The 17,059-nt window shown below is 40.5% G+C and overlaps 1 pseudogene; it reads right to left on the bottom strand.

The window, feature by feature from the left end:
• Positions 1 to 6,657: 6,657 nt before the first annotated feature.
• Positions 6,658 to 12,650, bottom strand: LOC100341734 (heterogeneous nuclear ribonucleoprotein Q-like; annotated as a pseudogene).
• Positions 12,651 to 17,059: the final 4,409 nt, after the last annotated feature.

Genomic DNA, 17,059 nt, shown 5'->3' with positions numbered 1-17,059 from the left:
CCCATATTGGCACCAGTTGAGACACTGCTGTTCCATTTCTGATCCAGCTCTCTGCTATGGCCTGAAAAAGCAGTAGAAGATGGCCCAAGTCCTTGGGACCCTGCACCCATGTGGGAGACCTGGAAGAAGCTCCTGGCTCCTTCCTTTGGATCAAGGCAACTCTGGCCATTGAGGCCATCTGGGGAGTGAACCAGTGGATGGAAGACCTCTCTCTCTCTCTCTCCCTGCCTCTCCTCTCTCTGCAACTGTGACTTTCAAGCAAAATAAATAAATCTTAAAAAATAATGTTTGTGGTCAGTAAGATAACATTTCTTAAAAATATAAACACAATACATGGATGAGAAACTACTCATAAGATTAATCTCATGCATGATAGACACAAAAAATAAATTCTTGGATTGAATTTAACTAAGGATGCCAAAAATCTCTAAGAAGAAAATTACAAAATGCTAAACCAAGAGAAAGAATATATAAAATGGGAAAATCTTTCAAGATTAGAAGATTCAATATTATCAAAATTCTATACAACCAAAATAATTCTAGATATTCAATGTGATCACAATCAAAATATGAACAACATTCTTATATAGGCATGTTCTTTCTGTACGCAATTTTCATAAGGCTTTCTTCATAAAATGTATTTTATAAAATGCTTCCTCTGCATCTATTAAGATCATCTTTGTTTACTTTGTTCATCAGTTTGTTAAAGTGATATATCACATTTCTTTACTTGAGAATGTTGATTCATCCTTCCATACCAGGGATAAATCCCAATTTGTCTAGGTGAGTGATCTTTCTGATGTGTTTTGGATTAGATTGGCTAATATTTGGATGGGGATTTTTGCATCTATGTCCATCTGGAATATTGATCTATAATTCTCTTTCTCTAGTGTATTTTTTTCTGCCTTAGGAATTAAGGTAATATAGGCTTCATAGAAGGAGTTTGGGATGATTCCTGCCCTTTCACTTGTTTGAAGAACTGGAATTAGCTTTTCTTTAAATAGCTGAAAGAATTCCACAGTGAGAATCTGTGGTCCAGGGCTTTACATTTTTGGGAGGGTCTTTATCACTGATTCAATCCTTGTCTAGGATGTTGCTTTGTTTAGGTTTTCTCTGTCTTCTTGACTCAATTTTGGTAGCTTGTATGTGTTCAGGACTCTTTCCATTTCTCCCAGGTTTCCTGATTTGCTGTCATACATCTCTATGTAGTAATTTCTGATGATTATTTTTATTTCCACAATATCTGTTGTTACTATTCCTTTTACACCTCTGATTTTATTGATATGGGCCTTCTCCCTCTTTTTTTGCTACGTTAGCCAATGGTATGTCGATTCTGTTTGTTTTCCCAAAAAATTAGCTGTTCATTTTACTGATCTTTTGGAATTTTTGTTTCAATTTTTCTTCTCTAATTTCAATTATTTCTTTGTACTAGGTTCTTTATATACATGGATAGAGCATTTATTTGGTACCTTTCCAATTTTTTTCATGTAGACAACAATTTCTATAAACTTCTATCATAATACTTCTTTTGCTGTATCCCATAAGTTTTGATAGGATAATTATCATCTTCATTCATTTATAGAAATTTTTTATTTCCCTGTTGATTTCTTCTATGATGCACTGTTCATTCAGGAGCATGTTGCTCAGTCTTCATGTGTTTCCATATGATCTGGAGATTCTTGAGTTGGGGTTTTTCAGCTTCATTCCATTCTGGTCACAGAAGGTACATGGTATGATTTCATTTTTTTTTTTAATTTGCTGAGGCTTGCTTTATGGCCTAGCATATAGGTCTATCCTAGATAAAGTTTCATGTACTGATGAGAAGAATATGTATTTTGCTGCTGTGGAGTAAAAAGTTCTGTTGGGGCTGGTGCTGTGGTGCAGCATGTAAAAGCCCTGGCCTGAAGCATTGGCATCCCATATGGGAGCTGGTCCTACCATTGCTGCTCCTCTTTTGATCCAGCTCTCTGTTATGGCCTGGGAAAGCAGTGGAAGGTGGCCCAAGTCCTTGGGCCGCTACAACCACGTGGGGGAGCCAGAAGTTCCTGGGACCTGGCTTCAGATAGGCATAAATCCAGCTGTTGTGGCAAGCTGAGGAGTGAACTAGGAGATGGAAGACCTCTCTCTATATATCTCTACCTCTCTCTGTCTTTCAAATAAAATAAAATTTTTTGACATTGTATCAAACTCTTTTTTCAAATGATGTTCCATAACAACATTTTAAATGATTTTATGCAATCAGTAATATAAGAGCAGACATTACTACTAAAATAAGTAGACTAAAATAAGCCATCAAGACAATAATGTATTGTTGATAAAATATCTTAGATTTCATGAAAGAGATACTTTAAAATGAGATAAAACTATCAAGAAAGCATGCATTTATCTGCATCATTAGAAAATTAACTATATGTTTTGGTGAGCATGACCAGAAAAAAATCTTATTTACTGTTTGTTCTCACAGTTTTAGTTACTAAAATTCATTGCACTTACAAAAACATAAAAGTCAACCTCTAAAGTCTAATTATAGCTGTATTTGCTTCTGCACTGGTCACATGCTATTAAATAAATTTTTTAACTTTTATTTAATGAATATAAATTTCCAAAGTACAACTTTTGGATTATAGTGGTTTTTCTCCCATAACCACCCTCCCTCCTGTAACCATCCCATCTCCCACTCCCTCTCCCATCCCATTCTTCATCAAGATTCATTTTCAATTATCTTTATATACAAAAGATGAGTTTAGTATACTAAGTAAAGATTTCTACAGTTTGCACCCACACAGAAACACAAAGTACAAAGTAGTGCTTGAGTACTAGTTATATCATTATTTCACATAGTACAACACATGAAGGACAGAGATCCTACATGGGGAGTAAGTGCATGGTGACTGCTGTTGTTTATTTAACAATTGACACTCTTTTTTTGTTTCTTTCCAAATCTTCAGAGAAATTTTATTTGCCAGTGGTAGAAAAGAACACTGCACAGTGGGCCATGTTCCCAGAAAACCAGAATTAAATTACCATTAACTTCAAATCCAAAGACATGTACATGACCACAGGATATTTCCATCAACAATTAAAATTAAGTGAAGACCAGCCCAATATTTATTCTATACACCTCCCATTCATGTGTTTGCAATTGAGGATATCTTGGGGATTTTTTTTTAACCAATGACTAGATTCTTTAAATGTATAAGATAATCCAAAAGCAAGACAGATCTCTAATGACTCCCAAATGTCTATTTAAAAGCTATTAAGTGAAAAATGAAATGGAGGACACTCACAATAATTCTTGGACTCCTGGAGATCCTAAGACATGCTACAAAAATAGGTATTTATTCTTAGGAAAATAGTCAGAGCTAGCTTCCTTATGCTATCCATAAAATCTTAACATCAGAGGCTGTACAGATAGTACAGATAGTTTTGAACTGATCTCCAAACAAGCACAAATCCACTACGTTTAAAAGAACAGTTAATTTGAGGTTTTTGGCAAAAGACAGTACTTCACACATCTAATCCAAATCAAAGAGCCTGCAGACAGTTTTCAGTGAGATGAAAGGAATGAAATAAATATAAATTCTATGGATAAATAAATGTCAGACAATTTAAATAAGCTAACGGAACTAATATTTTTAAACAAAAATACTAGTCAGGTAACAAGCTTTTGTTTCTCAATGTCAGACTTTAAATGTTTACCAGACTACTGTTAATATCATTAAAAATCTAATCTTTGACCCAGAGTATTAGTAATACTGATTTGCATTTACAAAAAGATTGTTTTTCCAACTGAATGCTTCTGGTCCTCAAAGATATTTTAATATTACTGAAGGCAGACTGTGGTGCTAACAGAATTTAAGTCTCAAGTACTTTTTTAAAAAAGTGACAGACTCTAAAGTCAGTCTACTAATTTGCCCAGGTAAAAAATGCAAGAATTGGTTATAACTAGCATGTTTAGTGGCATGCCCTATTGAGTGGTATGGTTACTAAGTAATAACTACACCTTAAACACCATCCCAGTCTGTTTCTTTTATGTATTGCTACTTATTCATTAACTTCATACCCACCACTGAGTTCCTATGGTCAGGTAAAAATTTTATGGTATGCACAAAAAACTGTCATGGTAGGTACTGTTCAAAGTTCTAGAGACTGGAACAATTGTTTATTGGAGGATTAGCTCCCTCTCCTAAATGCATGAAGCCGTTCTACTTTTCTGTTTCTCCCCTTAAAATAAAGGCTACATGTCATGGTGATCTTTTGCCACATTTTTGATTAACTTTTGGCTATGTGAAAAAACTTCTAGTGAATTTGTCAATTTTGCTCATCTAGCTTGAAGTTCAACCTAATTCTTTTCAAATATCTTATACAACGGAATGCCCCAGATTACCCCATCAATCCATTTCTATGTTGTTCCTATTTTATGAGGAAGATGTTTTATGTTTTTTGTTAAGATTTGTTATCAGTAGAAAAGTTTGTCATGTTACACATGTTACCATGAGAGTGCAACAGCTCTTGTTTGTGAATTCTCCCTTCTTTTTAAACATCTGATTAAGTTGCAAAGGCTGAAAATCTTCCACAAAAAGCATGCTTGGGAGAATAGAGACAACACAGTTTTCTCACAAAGTAACTTTCTGAAAACTGATAAAACTAAATTTATGAACACTTTTGATTGCAAGTAGTCTGCAGAAACAAAATCTTGTGTATGTTTGGGTTAGGTAACTCAAGTTTTCTTTTTAACAATCAGAATGTTTTAAGGAAACATTGTGGATCCCAAGAAAGGGACCTGACTGTTGGATTTAGGACCCTTTCCTTGACAATATGTACAAAATTTCTTTAACTTGCCATGTGTCCATTTTTTGAAGCTGTCAAAGCCAAGAACCCATAAACAAATCGCAAATAGCAATAACCTACATTAATTAATATCCCCCCTTTAACATGTTGACATTTTTACTAAAGGATTATTTTTGCATTTCCATTTCTTATATCCCATGACATTCCATATAAATTGCATTATTGCTTTATAGGCCATGCAACATTCAAAAGTATGTTTATATGCATTGCCTGTTTTCCTTGATGTCTGTTCACAGTTTGATACTCATTTTACTACAGAAATTTAAGGTTGAAAATACCTGTATTTCTTGTCAGAACTTAATTGTTCACATCACCAATCACTACATGCATATTTAGCTCTAATTATATTGCTCAAAAACTGCACCCATTATCAGAACAGTGCAAATGATATTTAATTTTAAAAGTAATTATAGCCGGCGCCGCAGCTCACTAGGCTAATCCTCCGCCTAGCGGCGCCAGCACACCGGGTTCTAGTCCCGGTCGGGGCGCCGGATTCTGTCCCGGTTGCCCCTCTTCCAGGCCAGCCCTCTGCTGTGGCCAGGGAGTGCAGTGGAGGATGGCCCAAGTTCTTGGGCCCTGCACCCCATGGGAGACCAGGAAAAGCACCTGGCTCCTGGCTCCTGCCATCGGATCAGCGCGGTGCGCTGGCCGCAGCGCGCCGACTGCGGCGGCCATTGGAGGGTGAACCAACGGCAAAGGAAGACCTTTTTCTCTGTCTCTCTCACTGTCCACTCTGCCTGTCAAAAAAAAAAAAAAAAGAAATAAAAAAAAGAAAAGAAAAGTAATTATAATGGCTTGAATTCAAAGTTATTCAAATGAACACTGTCAAGTAATTTCACTTGAGTGTATACATATTTCATCATCAATGTTTACATTACCCTTCTTTACGTATAACCATCAATTCTTCACAATTTCTTTACATCAGTTTTCTTTCCCAAGTCCCCAAACTGAGAATGCCAAATAGTCTTGGAAGTCCACAGCTTCGTATTTTAATGTTTTCTTAAGAACACATTTGTGAACTCACAAAAGTGTTCATCTTTCAACTTTGAAAATGCAGTTTTTAGTTTAAGTCAAACAATCCTGTTCTAAAATCCCAACAAATAAATCTGAGAATTAACTTAAACACCTTGACAGTGTCCCTTAAAAATGGTACGACAGTAAATTGCCCACAGGCATGGCAATGACCTCTTGGATGGGATCATTTAACTCCTTGGAACTGGAAAATACCAGTACCAAGGATTACACTGAGATTCAATTTTACTGAAGGCTACATTTAGTTTACCCACTTTCCACAACCTAGCATATTCATTATGGTAGAATGAAATGTAAATGTTTTGTGTAGCCCTCAATCTCACACTAAGATTTGAGAGAGATGTACTTTTAAAAAGCACGGGGTAATAATATATAAAATCAGTGGCAGAAAGTTTCATTAAGCACCAAGAACTAATTTTGTCACCCCATACTCATTTTGTAGGTAAGTTTCAACAACCGGCAAGGCACATTTACATATATTCCAATGAATACTTATTTACAAATTTTTAAATTACACTCTATGTCCCAGCTATCCCAGTAACTGACATACAACATACTAAAATGGTTTATTAAGATAACAAAAAACTAATTAATGTAAAACATACAGGCTATTGGCAACCACTATTCTAAAATTATGTAATTACAAATAAACATACTGAAATGTGTGCAATTCTAAGTTTTTAAACAAGAAGATTTCTACACTAACACACATTTACATTAAAGACACATAAAATAAAAACTTTATTACAAAAATAAGTTACACTCACCTCCAGCTTACAGTATAAAACAATTTTATTTGCAGGAATGCAAAATGATTGTTTGCCATGAGCATTTTGAACATATGACATGTCTAATTTTCTTGTTAAATTTGCATTTACTGGGGAACTGGTGTGTATAAAACCTCAATTAAGTATAAGCTCTGATCTTCATCATGGTGCCCATTGGGTTTATGTGATATAACTACAGTATCCCTTTGGGGAAGGGGAGAAGGGATTTATTTACACCAAGTCCTCAACTTAGGACTTGGCAAAAAATTTTTTGAGGGTGATTCAATAGAGGATGCTTCACCACTGAACACTCACTGTCATCAAGGTGCTTTAGAAAATTAAAAACAGCACAAATGATTATACTCTACAAGTTATCATGACCTGCATAAGAAATGGAAAGCTGATTCACATTTTTATAGTGATCAGCAGTAAGAAATGCACTAATGAAACATACTTTTTACCTAAAAAGCTAAACTACAGCCATATACTAATTTCTATGATTTATGAAAAAACTTCAAAATATCCAAATGTCAGGCTTTGCTGTACAATTGTCAGTTTTAGTCTGACTTTTTATAAAGAGACACTGCAGTATTTAGTACAAGTTCGAATGCACTTTTTTTGAACATCTGATGTCTTACAAAAGTAACATCTTGCTAAACTATTATACATCCAAATAACTACAATATCTGAAGAAGCAAGGCTGCTTTTTCAGCCACAAAATATGACAAAAGCAAGGCCTGTTATGATGGTCATGAAGAAGTCTTACAAGCCTCTGAAACTAAAGGCAACTAACAATGTTACATTTGGTATACTAAAATCTTACCCTTGTATCATATTTAACAAGCCTTGCTTTTATCTACAAAGATTTTTCTATGTACAGTACAGCTAGGGTATAGTTCAATCCTCTGCTACAGAGGTAGTTAACCAACCCTCTAAAAAAGGTTCTAAAAAGAACCACTATCTGGAATGCCTAACTAACCAGCTCTGATGATTACACCTGAAACTGCATATCTGAACACAATTCAAAAGTGAATATAGCCGGCGCCATGGCTCAATAGGATAATCCTCCACCTTGCAGCACCGGCACACCAGGTTCTAGTCCCGGTTGGGGCACCGGATTCTGTCCCGGTTGCCCCTCTTCCAGGCCAGCTCTCTGCTGTGGCCGGGGAGTGCAGTGGAGGATGGCCCAAGTCCTTGGGCCCTGCACCCCACGGGAGACCAGGAGAGGCACCTGGCTTCTGCTGTGGGATCATCGCGGTGCACCGGCCACAGCACACCAGCTGTGGTGGCCATTGGAGTGTGAACCAACGGCAAAAGGAAGACCTTTCTCTCTGTCTCTCTCTCTCACTGTCCACTCTGCCTGTAAAAAAAAAGCCATTATTACTATAAAAAGATATAGACAATCATGATTAACCTTTGCGAGCAGAAATAAAATTTAAGGATACCCACAGTGGAATTCATCTATACCACTGCAATAAAATTTAAATGCACAAATTCAAGATAATATTTCAGAATACCACTGCTGGGATCCTTAATTTTAAAAAAACAGGGGAAAATCTACTTAGAGCAGATTTTTTAAAGAGAACTTTATTCTTTATTAAGATACCATGCTAGAAGTTATGAAGGATTTCTGTTGGAACACATTTAGAAAATAGAGTAGCTTTAGTTTAATAACTTGCACTGCAAAGAAAATTGTTAAAGAAATTCATATCAAAGTCCAAGTATTAGTTCAATGTCCCGTATTTGATTCCATGATCTTCATAGGGAGGTCTTCTGCAATAGGATATGCTCCTATACAGCCGAGATATTTAAGGTTGCTTGATTTCCTTACCATTACTCCACTGAAAGCTTCTGGTGTACTCCCACATAGCAAGTCAGTCTTCATTGTAACAGGTCAGGACTGGCCTTGACCCCTTTTCCCTGCCCGTGGCCTCTTTGTTCTTGGGCACCTCCTCTCACACCACGAACACCTCTTGCTGATCCAGGACCTCCTCTCTGTGAATAACCGGCTCTACCACGGGGAGAAGCAGCCCCATGACCTCTGGATGGAGCAGCACCCCTTGCTCATCTACCACCCCTTCCTCTAGCTCCAACTTGAAAATCTTCATAACCATAGTATGGATCTTCATATCTACCACGATAGTTATGGTAATCATAGTCATAATAATCATAATAATCTTCATATCCATAATAATCTGGAAGATATCCATAACCACCTCTACCTCAACACCCTCGACCTCTTGTTGGAGGGGGCATATGAGTTGGACCATAATAGCAGTAATCATCATACATCTGATTCTTTGCTGCTTGCCTCTGAGCTTTTCTTTCTTTCCTTTTCATATCTGGTGGCTTAGCAAAAACAATTTCAATGTTTTCTCCCTCCAAGTCTTTGCCATTCATTTCTTCCATAGCCTTAACAGCACCATCTCGTTCATCAAAATGAATGAATGCATAATCTTTCAGTTTCTTTACTCTTTCCAGTTTTCCAAACTGACTAAATGCCTTTTCTAAAATCTCTTCTGTTACAGTATTGGCAAGGTTACGTACAAAAAGTACCTTCACCTTTGCCATAACCTCAGGATCAGGATCTTCTATAGGATCAACCCATTCAACAGTTCCAACATTTCCCCAGACCTTGACTTTACCACTCATTAGCCTATGCCTTGCCTGGGCAGCTGTTTTGTGATCTTCATATTCAAGAAAGCAAAAGCCTCTGGTGTCGCTCCCTGTCTTCATGGAGGAACGACACAGGACCCTGCGCTGTTTTTTGTCTGCTTGGCCCTCCCCGGGTTTGCTGCTGGTTCTTCCCGGGTTGGCTACTGACCCTTCTACCTCCGTGGAAGGGCGGTTCCCCCTGCCACATTCCCCACTTCCGCGGGGGAACGGCACACCGCCGGCCGGCTCTCTCGGGGGCTGCACAGGTGTTCCCTCAGATGTTCCCGGTGCATGTTGTCTCTCTCCTCCTTTATAGTCCTCTTCCACCAATCCCAACTCTGCTACCCACACGCTGAGTACGCTGCTCTCCTCCAATCAGGAGCAGGTCCTACAGTTTATTGGTTGAACTGGAGGCAGCTGTATAGAAGCTGTTTCTCCCTTCTCAGCGCCATATTGTGGGAGAACAGATGCATAGAATAAGTCTTAATTCAAGTAACTTAGTCTAGTCCGGGTTGCTCCCCACAGATCCCCCTTTCTTTTTATTTTTTGGCATTGATACGTGCCTGTCTTCGGTGCCCCGCGGCACACACTCTGCTCTGCTTGCTGGAGTTGCCCACAGGTGCTTACAAGCCCCATCAATCAGGCAAACCGAATCCGAGTCCTCTCTTCGCCATGTTGTGAGGAGGTTTTTAGGCGCTGATGCGTGCCTGTGTTCGGTGCCCTGCAGCGCATGCTCTGCTCTGCTAGAACTGCCTGCAGGTGCTTACAAGCCCTACCAATCAGGCAAACCGAATCCAAGCCCTCTCATTGCCGTATTGTGGGGAGACTTATTGGTGTTGATTCGTGCCTATCTTCAGTGACCTGCAGCTCATACTCTGGTCGAGCTGCCTGCTGGTGCTTATCGCCTTACTAATCAGGCAGACCGAATCCAAGCCTTCTCATTGTGGTATTGTGGGGAGACTTATTGATGTTAATTTGTGCCTGTCTTCGGTGACCTGCGGCGCATAAGCTGCTAGCCGCCCGCAGGTGCTCACCACCTCCCTAATCAGGCAGACCGAATGCAAGCTCTCTCATTGCCATGTTGAGGGGAGGCCTTATTTTTCTCTATTTCTCTATCTCCGGGCATTCCTATCTCTCCCATTTTACTTCTATCTGCCAGCATTCCTATTTCTCTCATTTTACTTCTAAATTTCTGTTTCTCATATCCCCGCGGCTTCCCAGCGCCCGCCCTGAGGCTGCTTCTCGGTGCCTCACCCCGCGGCTTCCCGGCTCTGAGCCGCTTCCCAGCTTCGCGTGCTCTCCATGGTCTCCGCGCCCCTTCGCGCCCGCACCACGGCCTTCACGCTAGCCCCGCGTTCCCTATCTATTAGCGCCCCATGCGCCCTCCCCCCGCTGGTGCCCCGTGTGCTCTCTCTGCGCGCAGCGGCTTCCGTGAGTCACACAGCCTAGCTCACGTTTCCGCCACCGGTTGGTTTAGTTTTCAGTCTAAGTTCCCTGGGCTAACCTGACGAAATGCAACCTATAGCTTACGTCTCCACTCCCGGTTTGGCTTCCTGTCTTTTGCTCCCCGGGCTAATCTGACGGATTCCAACCTGGCTTACATCTCTGCCTCTGGTTTTAGCTTTTCGCCTTTTGCTCCCTGGGCTGCCTTGAAGAATTCCAACCTGGCTTCCGTCTCCACCTCAGCCTGCCCCCGCGGCTTCAATTTCCCTAACATTTTTCTCTACCCGGTATGTTTCCTAACTTTTCTTCCAACAATATTCCCCTCTCATTTCTCCTGGCTTCTCCCCCACAGTCCGTATCCAAGTCTGTTTGTTCTAGCTTTCACTTTCGCTTTCGACCTTAGAGATTTCTCCCAGCTTCCCCCTGTAGTCCATATCCGAGTCTATGCCTAGGCTTTCAATAGCTTCTTTTGGCACCTTTTCCGTCCGGCTTTTCCCTAGGCTCTTTGCTAGTCTCTCTCCGGTATTTTCCCACTTCTTCCCATTTCTTCCCTCCTAGGTTTCCTATCCGAGTCACGGCACCATTTTGTCGCTCCCCGTCTTCGTGGAGGAACGACACAGGACCCTGCGCTGTTCTTTTGTCTGCTCGGCCCTCCCTGGGTTTGCTGCTGGTTCTTCCCGGGTTGGCTACCGACCCTTCCACCTCCATGGAAGGGCGGTTCCCCCTGCCACATTCCCCACTTCCGCGGGGGAGCGGCACACCGCCGGCCGGCTCTCTCAGGGGCTGCACAGGTGTTCCCTCAGATGTTCCCAGTGCATGTTGTCTCTCTCCTCCTTTATAGTCCTCTTCCACCAATCCCAACTCTGCTACCCACACGCCGAGTATGCTGCTCTCCTCCAATCAGGAGCAGGTCCTACAGTTTATTGTCCGAACAGGAGGCAGCTGCATAGAAGCTGTTTCTCCCTTCTCAGCGCCATATTGTGGGAGAACAGATGCATAGAATAAGTCTTAATTCCAGTAACTTAGTCTAGTCCGGGTTGCTCCCCACACTCTGGGTTTTTTTTTTTTTTTTTCTTGTCATCTGGTTGGTGGTATAAAATGACATCTGTAAGACCCTATGTTACTTTGCTAAATTCTTCAAGAATCTGTTCCTTGGTTTTACTCTTAGAAATAGAGCCCACAAAAAGCCTATTGTTGGCAACTGAGATGCAGACACCAATATGTTTTCCAGAACAAATTTCATGATTATTATACAGTTTAACAGCCTCCTGAACTGCTTCTTTTGTACAAAAAGTGACAAACGCATAACCTCTATTGAGACCAGTGAGTGGATCCATCATAAGATGAAGATCCCAAATAGGTCCAGCTTTCTCAAATAAAGGAACAAGCTCATCCTCAAATAGATCTCTTGGGATCTTCCCCACAAATATCTCAGTGCCAACCGAAGGCTGCTGACCTGAATAAACGGAATCTAGAGGTGGTCCCCCATACTTCCTCTGTCCAGTGGCCACATCAAGTGTGTAGCCTGTTCTTCCCAAGAGTGCTTTAATTTTTACCTCATCTGGTCCTTTACTTGAGTCCGCTACTTTGGTCCCCTGTTTTTCTGTCTGCCTGTAAGTCTTCATGACTCCACATAAAAAGGCACTTTTGTTCTGAACATGAGAGAGATCACTGTCATTAAACTGCTGAAAAACTGCCAATGCACCGTCTTCATTGAATTCTTTCAAAGCTTCAATAGCTCTTTCATCTAAATCACTATGTGCAACTAGCCCTCCCCATTGGGCTGTGGCAGAGGAATCCTGTCCCAGGGGATCGGGTTGCGGGAAACACATGCTCACTGCTCCCTGTGTCCAGTGTGAGTGGAGCTGTTGTAAAATGGTGGCCAAAGCTCACACCACTGGCAGCAAACCCGATCCATTTCCACTCGCCTCTGGCCTCTGAGCGCGCTCCCTGTGTGAGCGTGTGCCCCCGCGTGACCCCCCCTTCCCTCCCCTCCCTCATGCGTCCGCTTCTTTCACTCACTCCCTCAGCCCCTGCCCTCCACCTGCTCCTCCTTCTCCCCTATCACCACCACCACCACCACCAGCAGCAGCCGCCGTCGCTGCCTCTGGACGCCTTCTCTTGGCCTTCCTTCTTCCCTCTGTGTTCCTTCCCTGCCACCCCCACTCCCATCCGCGGTGCCTCAGGCAGGAGTGGCAGCCTTGCCCATTCTAGCTGACTTGCTCGCATGCTTGCTCACTCACTCCCTCTCTCGCTCTCTCGGCCCTGTCCCCCAGTCTCTGTGGAGTCGGCTCCTCTCTTTTTCTCTCCCTCAATTGACACTCTAATTTATGATGTCAGTAATCACCCTAGGCTCTTGTCATGAGCTGCCAAGGCTATGGATGCCTCTTGAGTTCACCAACTGTTATCTTATTTACCAAAGGCCATAGCCAAAGTGGAAGTTCTCTCCTCCCTTCAGAGAAAGGTGCCTCCTTTGATGGCCCATTCTTTCCTCTGGGATCTCACTCACACAGATCTTCCATTTAGGCCATTTTTTTGCCAGAGTGTCTTGGCTTTCCATGCCTGAAACACTCTCGTGGGCTTATTAGACAGATCTGAATGCCTTAAGGGCTGATTCTGAGGCCAGAGTGCTGTTTAGAACATCTAAAATTCTATGAGTCTGCTGTGTATCCAACTTCCCATGTTGGATAATTCTCTCATTTTAATTCTATCAGTTAATATTAGCAGACACTAGTCTTGTTTATGTGATCCCTTTGACACTTAATTCTCTCATTATGATCAATTATGAACTGAAACTGGTCACTTTGACTAGTGAGATGGCACTGGTACATGCCACCTTGATGGGATTGAATTGGAATCCCCTGGCACGTTTCTAACTGTACAGTTAGGCACATGCTCAATTGGACTTACCCCAGATAAAATAAATCTTTAAAAAAAATAAGTTCTGTAGATATCAGCTAGGTATATGTGGTCCAGAGTTTTGATTAGCTCTTGTTTCTTTATTGATTTTCTGTCTAGCTGATATGTCCATTGAAGAAAGCGGGGTGTTGTTGATGTTCTTCCTTACTATTGTATTAAATTGATTGTCTCCCTTTAGATTCATTAATATTAATAATTTAATATCCAGATACCCTATACTACTGAATTCTACAAATAATTTAAGAACTAACTGAAACACCTTTTAAATCATATACAAAAATATGAATAGGATGTGAATCTGCCAAACCTATTACAGATCACTCTGATACCAAAACAGAACAGGACACAATATAAAAGCAAAGCTACAAATCAATGTCCTTGGTGAAAATAGATGCAGATATTATTAACCAAAGCCTAGCAACCAAAATCCCACACATCTAAAAGATAGTTTATCAGATCAAGTGTGATTTATCTAAGAGATGCAGAGGTGATTCAACCTTCACAAATAAAAATCACCATAAACCATGCCAATAGAATGTATAAGAAATATAAGCATCTAAATAAATGAGGAAAAGCACTTGGCAAAATTCAAGAACGCTTCAAGCTAATGGCCCATCAAAAATTTAGTATAAAAGCTTACCTCAAAATTATAAAGGCTACCTTTTGGCATCTTGTCAAAATCATACTGAATGGGGAAATGCTGAAATCACTTCCTCTCAGGTCTGGAACAAAACATTATTAGTTTAAACACTGTTATTAGTTTCAGCACTGTTATTCTGTATGATATTAGAAATATTAAGAGGATCAAATAGGGAGGAGAAAGAAAGGCCACAAAATTGGAATGGAGAAACTCAAAATAGTCTTGTTAGCAGATGATTTAATGTATACGGAAAAATCTAAACCCTGCACAAAAATGTTCTTGGAACTGATAATTCAGTTCAATAAAGGTGCATTTTACAAAAACAACATGAAAAAAACAGTTGTTTTTTCATATACTAGTAATGAACTCAGTGAAAGCAAAATCATGAATAATCACCATTCATAACAGCTACAGTCAGATATTTTGTAATGAATTTTACCCAAAAAAGTGAAAGATCACTACAGTAAAAATCCTAAACAGCACTCTGGCCTCAGAATCAGCCCTTAAGGCATGCAGATCCGGCTGAAAAGCCCATGAGAGTATTTCAGGCATGGAAAGCCAAGACACTCTGGAAAAAAAAAAAAACCTAAATGAAAGATCTCCACAGGTGAGATCCCAGTGGAAAGAACTGGTCATCAAAGAAAGAGGTACCTTTCTCTGAAGGGAGGAAAGAACTTCCACTTTGACCATGGCCTTGTCTAAAAATTATCAGAGTCAGTGAACTCAGGGGGCTTCCATAGCCTTGGCAACTCATGACAAGAGCCTAGGTTGATTACTGATGCCATAAACAAGAGTGTCAATTTGTTAAGTCAACAACAGGAGTCACTGTGCACTTACTCCTCATGTAGGATCTTTGTCCTTAGTGTGCTGTACATTGAGATTTAATGCTATAACTAGTACTCAAACAGTATTTTTCACTTTATGTTTCTGTGTGGGAGCAAACTGTTGAAATCTTTACTTAATGTATGCTAAACTGATCTTCTGTATATAAAGAGAAACAAAAATGAATCTTGATATGAATGGAAGGGGAGAGGGAGTGGGAAAGGGGAGGGTTGCGGGTGGGAGGGACATTATGGGGGGGGAGCCATTGTAATCCGTAAGCTGTACTTTGGAAATTTATATTCATTAAATAAAAGTTTAAATAAAAGAAAGAAATTACATGAAGAAAGGGATTTTTTTGGTTGGAAAAAAAATTATAAAATATTGATGAAAGACACAAAAATAGAAAGACATTCTTAACTGAAAACAAAAATTCTACTGCACAAATATCTAAAGCAGTGGCTTAGAAATAGAAAAATACTACAAAATGATGATATAAATTGAAATGTTTAACTGTATTTCATTCACAAATGATACTATGATTTTTAAAGATTGTAAACAATTGACTTGAAAGGTGGAGTTAAACAGTGAGGAAGATAAAGAGATCTTCCTCCTGTTTTACTCTACAAATAACTCTGGTGGCTGATTTTTGAGCAGTGACAAAAATAGAAGCCTGTAACTCAATCCAGTTCTCCCACATGGGTGACAGGGGCCCAAGTACTTGGGCCATCATTCACTTCTCTTCTGTGGGGAGCAACTCGGACTAGACTAAGTTACTGGAATTAAGATTTATTCTATGCATCTGTTCTCCCACAATATGGCGCTGGGAGAGGAGTAAACAACTTTTACACAGCTGCCTCCAGTTCGACCAATAACCTGCAGGAGCTGATCCTGCTCCTGACTGGAGGAGAGCAGCGTACTCGGCGTGTGGGTAGCAGAGTTGGGATTGGTGGAAGAGGACTACAAAGGAGGAGAGAGACAACATGCACTGGGAACATCTAAGGGGAACATCCGGATAACATCTGAGCAGCCCCCGAGAGAGCCGGCCGGTGGTGTGCCGCTCCCCCGCGGAAGTGGGGAAAATGCCAGGGGAGCCGCCCTTCCATGGAGGTGGAAGGATCGGCAGCCAACCCAGGAAGGGCTGAGCAGACAAAAGAACAGCGCAGGGTCCTGTGTCGTTCCTCCGCGACGAGGGGGAGCAACATCTTCCAGGTGCATTAGCAGGGGCTGGATTGGAAGTACAGCAACTCAGATTTGAACTGACGCTATGAATGGAGTGTCCAGATTGTAAACATGGTTTACTCTGCTGTATCACAATGCTGGTCCTGACAGTTGTGTTTTTTTAAGCAATGGGGTAACACAATTAGATATACATTTTTAAAACATATATGAACAGCTACAAGTCTGAGCAAGGATTTGGGAGGCAGAGTGGCAAAGAACACATTTCAAAGGTTACCTCAGTATTCCTGGTGATATATAGGATACATTTGACCTTGGATAAAGACACAGGAGAAGCAGAATCAACAAAAATGGCCGAGAATGCCATTCACACTGAGAACACAGAATACACTGGGAAGTATCTTAACTCCTTGTATGAGAGTTATAATACACAATTCTCATTCAATTTTAATATAATGCAAATTTCTGAAATGGCCAGCACTCTAATGTATCAGTGTTCCCTGTGCAGTGCTAAGCAATGTGTGTAGATATTTTATAACTCTAGCATATATAAAAAGTGGCCTTATATTCACTCAATGTTCTTACCTTCACAAAGCATTTCAAGTGGTTCAGGTATCAACATAGAAATTTAAAGTAAGACCACTCATAGTCTGGGGTGTTTCAGATGACAGTGAGGTCACCATGGCCATTTGTAACAATCATTTCATTATTGTCATTTAACAATACTTATACCATATACTTAAATGATAATGAT

Source organism: Oryctolagus cuniculus, unplaced genomic scaffold (genome assembly GCF_964237555.1).
Source record: "Oryctolagus cuniculus unplaced genomic scaffold, mOryCun1.1 SCAFFOLD_89, whole genome shotgun sequence".
Lineage (NCBI taxonomy): Eukaryota > Metazoa > Chordata > Mammalia > Lagomorpha > Leporidae > Oryctolagus > Oryctolagus cuniculus.
The sequence above is the reverse complement of the archived record's forward strand: the minus strand, read 5'-3'. Positions and strand labels throughout refer to the sequence as shown.